The sequence below is a fragment of the Microcebus murinus genome, chromosome 10 (genome assembly GCF_040939455.1).
Source record: "Microcebus murinus isolate Inina chromosome 10, M.murinus_Inina_mat1.0, whole genome shotgun sequence".
NCBI lineage: Eukaryota > Metazoa > Chordata > Mammalia > Primates > Cheirogaleidae > Microcebus > Microcebus murinus.
Window position 1 is genome coordinate 91,399,874 of NC_134113.1, and position 5,803 is coordinate 91,405,676.

Below are 5,803 nucleotides of genomic sequence, written 5' to 3' on the forward strand. Positions count from 1 at the left end.
TACAACACTTTGTCACCTTTTCTTTTGTGTTCTTTTCATGCTTAACTTTCTATGTTCAATACTTCTGGCTTTTTTTCTTCCACTAGGTTGTGATCTTTCTTGAGAGTAAACATATACTCCCTTATCACTCTTTTGATGCCCACTTTTAGGCAGGCCCTCTGCTGGTGCCGCAGACCCTGTGTGGAGAGAAAGATAAGAATGAGGGCTCACCATGCAGGGATGTCAGAAGCAGCTCTGAGAGGCTAGAGAAAGCTTGCCAGAGCAGGTGAAGCCTGAACACAGCTTTGAAGGAATGACAAAAGCTCTCAGGTGAACAAAGGGGAAAGGATATTCCAGATAGGTGAAACAGTCTGTAAAAATGCATGGAGCAAAAAAAAAGAAGATTTCTAGAGGAGGCAATACATTTACCTGTGGGAGGCAGATCTGACACAGGAATGTCCCCCCCACTATCCCTTATGTAGCCACGCCAGACATCACCAGTCCACCGCAGTTGTCTGTCCTGAGCTCAGATGGGTCCCCAAAGGCCTTCTTTGCAAGGCAGGCCAGGCAACCATTGCTGACCCGCTGAAGTTTTCACGGGATATGAAGTCTCTTTGCCAAAGCCACACTCACCGAAATGTAGGAATTTCTGTTTGGTAGAGTTTCAGTCTGGTGGGGAAAGATTTTAGTGTGAATAACTCAAGTTAGTTCTCCTTGGTGACAGCCTTCTGTCTATATTTAAGAGTAAACAGACACTAGAGCTGCTGAAGAGTGGACCAGGGGCTGAGATGCAGGAAGAATGAAATTCTTTTCTTTGTCTTTTTCTTTAAAAAGAAAAAAAGGGGGGGGGGGCATGCTGATGCAAGCTCAGGGAATTCCATTATCTTTTTTCTTCCCCCTACCGTTCAGGTGAGTGGTGACAATCAAGCCAAGTTAACTGGAGCAGTAGGTAAGTACCTGAAATAACTTTGCTGGACTCTGTGAGAGCCTTCCTTTTGGTAGGTGTTTCAAAATATTTGTTTCGCTCTTCATTTGATTCTGTTCAGGTACATTGTGCATTACTCTAGGAATTAAATCCTCAAATAAACAATAGTAAGTTATATCTTGACCGTCACAATATTCATATAAAATATTGCTTAAAGCTCCAACAGGTCTTGAGAACTCCCTCTCACTCTACTCTTTACAATCGGACTACAGTGTTGTATGGGACAGAGATACCCTGATGTCCTAGTCAGCTCAGGCTGCTGTGACAAATATCATAAACTGGGTGCCTTAAAGAACAGGAATTTATTTCTCACGGTTCCAGAAGCAGGAAGCCCAAGGTCAAAGTACCAGCCCACTTGGTGCTCCAGTGAGGGCTCTCTTCCCGCTGCCAAGTGGCTGCCCTTGTGCTGAGTCCTCACAAGGCAGAAAGAGAAGGTTCTGGTCTCTCAGTCTTCTTATAAGGACATAATTCCATCATGCCCCCCCCATGGCCTCATCTAAACCTAATTCTTTCCAAAGGCTGCACCTCCAAATACCATCACGTTGACCGGGCTTCAATGTATGAATTTGGGGGACACATTCACCCATAACTAACCTGTCATTATTAACTCACTTTCATAAGGCACTCCTAAGTTATTAAAGTCTTTAACCACTTTTTACAAGCTACTCCTCAGAGCTTTGCTGAGAAATGAATCAGCATTATTATGGCCCTTTAAAGACAGAAAAAAAAAAAAGAGGCCTCAATTTAGCAGGTTATTTTCTGAAGGGCTGACAATCAAAAGCAGAGTCTTTCTTATAACTGAGGTCTTTTTTGTCTTTTGGTCATGAGCACTGTAATTGACCAACAGAACTTAATAAAATAATGTTCTCTTAGTTATCTGAGAATTTAATTAAATCTCAAAGAGATTTAATTATGGTATGGTAAATATGGTAGATGCTGCACCAATTACCAATCTGACATGTATTAAGATGGATAGGTAACAAAATATATCAAATGTATAATGGCCCGTAGTTATCATATAGATCTAATGTGTTTTATGCTTTAATTTGCATGTTCAGACATAGAAGATGTTCACATTTTGCTTTTCTTCTCTTCTTTTGCTCTGTTCCCTACTCTGGCAGGTGACCACAAGAATCATAACTGATTACAAAGGTGCCACACTTTTCTGTTTTGAGGTCTTATGCTTCTTGGTGCACCACTGGGAACGACTGCAACTCCTCTTACGTGCCTGTCTGTGTGGTTTTATCATAGCAATCGATAGATTAACAAATTCAAAAAAGAAATTTGATGTATAATGACAGAAAAATGTATTTGAAAGTATATATATATGCAAACATTATAAATGCATAGAAAAAGCCTGAAAGTATTTTTAAAAGCATAGTTTTAGAATTTTTAACTACTTATTAGTAGATCATTTTAATGGTACAGAAAAGTTGGAAGTATAAGAACAGTACAAAAATAGATCATATACATTCCTTTCACCTAGATTCGCTTATTAATGTTTTACCCCATTTGCTTTATTATTCTCTCTCTTTTTGCCTGACCCATTTCATGGTAAGTTACATAAATCATGGTCCTTAACTCCAAACTTTTCAAGGTGTGTTTCCTAAGAATTGTGATAATCCCTTATATAATGACAGTACAGTTATCAACATATACATTTCACATTACATCATAGTATTAGATACAATATTTTAATCTACTGTCTGAATTTCAATTTTGTCATTGACCCAATAATGTCTTTTATAGCATTTTTCCCTTCTTGCAGTGCACAGATCTAATCTAGTACTGCATTTAGTTGTCATGTCTCTTTAGGCTTCTTTAATCTGGACCAAATTTATAGCTGTTTGTTTGTTTGTTTTTTACAACATTTGGCATTTTTAAAGAATGCAGCCTAGGCCAGGCGTGGTGGCTCACGCCTATAATCCTAGCACTCTGGGAGGCTGAGGCGGGAGGATTGCTCAAGGTCAGGAGTTTGAAACCAGCCTGAGCAAGAGCCAGACCCCGTCTCTACTATAAAATAGAAAGAAATTAATTGGCCAACTAATATATATAGAAAAAATTAGCCGGGCATGGTGGCGCATGCCTGTAGTCACAGCTACTTGGGAGGCTGAGGCAAAAAGATTGCTTTTGTCCAGGAGTTTGAGGTTACTGTGAGCTATGCTGACGCCATGGCACTCACTCTAGCCTGGGCAACAAAGCAAGACTCTGTCTCAAAAAAAAAAAAAAAAAAAGAATGCAGCCTCCTCTCTTTTTATACTGCATTCCTCATTTTGGGTTTCTCTGATATTTCCTCATTATTAGTTTCAGATTATGGGCTGGGTGCAGTGGCTCACGCCTGTAATCCTAGCACTCTGGGAGGCCAGGCGGGTGGATCGCTAAAGGTCAGGAGTTCAATACCATCCTGAGCAAGAGTGAGACCCTGTCTCTACTATAAATAGAAAGAAATTAATTGGCCAACTAAAAATATATAGAAAAAAATTAGCCGGGCATGATGGCACATGCCTGTAGTCCCAGCTACTTGGGAGGCTGAGGCAGAAGGATTGCTTAAGCCCAGGAGTTTGAGGTTGCTGATGCCACAGCACTCATTCTATCTAGCCTGGGCTACAAAGTGAGACTCTGTCTCAAAAAAAAAAGTTTCAGATTATGGATTTGCAGCTGGACTACTACCTGCTGTAGGTAATGTTTATCCTCATATCTTATCTAGAGACACAAGATGTCCATCTACCCTTCAGTGGTGGTATTAATTTTAGTCACCTACCTGGTCAAGGTGTTATTCAGTTTTGCCACTGTAAAATTACCATGTGTTCTTTTTTTTTTTTTTTTTTTTTTTTTTTTTTTTTTTTTTTTTTTTTTTTCTTTTTTTTTTTTTTTAATTTATCCCGGCCCCAGTTCTTGTCTCTTTTAACCTTCCGTCACTTTGATAGTCCTTTCCCTCGCTTAAGCAGTTTTCTAATGTACAACTTAACTTTTTTTCTGATATCAAAAAAGCTACAAATACTCAAATCAGACAGTTCTAGGAAAAGAGCAGCACCCTACCATGTGTTCTTTTCCAGCTAATAAACAATCTGTGGGGAGAGACTTTAAAGGCATGGAAATGTCCTGCTCCTCACCAAAATTTCTTCCTAGATTTGAAGTCCATTGATGAATCCTACCTGACCCAATCTGCACCATAATAATTGCAAAATGATGATTTGCAACTCCACTCACCTTCCACATTCACCAGTCAGCACTCCGCATTCTGTTGTGAAGCAAGAGTCCTCTCTTCTTTCCATTTGTTTGTTTATTTTTTATCAGTATGACTCATTAAATCCTTTTTTTCCCAATGGTCCATGAGTCATTACTGTACGTCATTATGTAAAACAAACTTTTAATCGTGGTTATCTCTGGTGAGTGGAATATGGGAGGAAAAGCTTAAAAGGGAGATTTTAATGTTTTATAAACTCTTTACTGTTTAAACTTTTTACAATAAATAGTACATATCCCTCCCACTTTCTCCCTATTTTTTTTTAATCAAATGAAAAAATAAAAACATTATGAAAGAAAAAATGTCCCTGGGGCACTCTAGAGGCAGCCGGAAGTAATAAGAACTGGGCTTTGGCTGGGCGCGGTGGCTCACGCCTGTAATCCTAGCACTCTGGGAGGCCGAGGCGGGCGGATTGCTCAAGGTCAGGAGTTCAAAACCAGCCTGAGCGAGACCCCGTCTCTACCATAAAAATAGAAAGAAATTAATTGGCCAACTAATATATATATATATAAAAATCAGCCGGGCATGGTGGTGAATGCCTGTAGTCCCAGCTACTCGGGAGGCTGAGGCAGGAGGATCGCTTGAGCCCAGGAGTTTGAGGTTGCTGTGAGCTAGGCTGACGCCACGGCACTCACTCTAGCCTAGGCAACAAAGCGAGACTCTGTCTCAAAAAAAAATAAAAAAAAAAAAAAAAAAAAAAAAGAACTGGGCTTTGAGACAGTGGGCATTCCTAATGCTCTGTTTATTATGTAATGCATTAACATAAGAAAGGCAAATATATTTTGGAGTTACTCCAGTCATTTATGGCCTGTAAACTAATCTTATTCTATTCAACTAGCTGGGTGTACAAATTAACTAGTTAAAATTAGTTCTATAGGCCAGGCGCGGTGGCTCACGCCTGTAATCCTAGCACTCTGGGAGGCCGAGGCGGGTGGATTGCTCGAGGTCAGGAGTTCAAAACCAGCCTGAACAAGAGCGAGACCCCGTCTCTACTATAAATAGAAAGAAAATTAATTGGCCAACTAATACATACAGAAAAAATTAGCCGGGCATGGTGGCGCATGCCTGTAGTCCCAGCTACTCGGGAGGCTGAGGCAGTAGGATCGCTTGAGCCCAGGAGTGTGAGGTTGCTGTGAGCTAGGCTGCCGCCATGGCACTCACTCTAGCCTGGGCAACAAAGTGAGACTCTGTCTCAAAAAAAAAAAAAAAAAAAATTAGTTCTATAGTGTGGAGCTTCAGACATGGTAGACTCTGGTACCAAGACATCTCCACCTTTCCTACTGCATAACAAACCTAGCAGCAAAAAAAAAGAAAAAAAAAAAAAGACATCTCCACCTGTTACAGAACTTACTGTGGTTCCAAAAAGGTTTTGAGGAAGTAATAACATGAGGGTGTCAATGGAAAAAAGCCAAACTCAGTAAAATAATTTTAAAGAGATTTATTTTGAGCCAAATTTGAGGACCATGACCCAGAGCCACTGCCAAGAGGCCTTGGGCAAGTGGACTCAATGTGGTTAGATTACAGTTTGGTTTTTATACATTTCAGGAAGACAGGCGGTACAGGTAAAATCATAAATCAATACATGGGAGGCA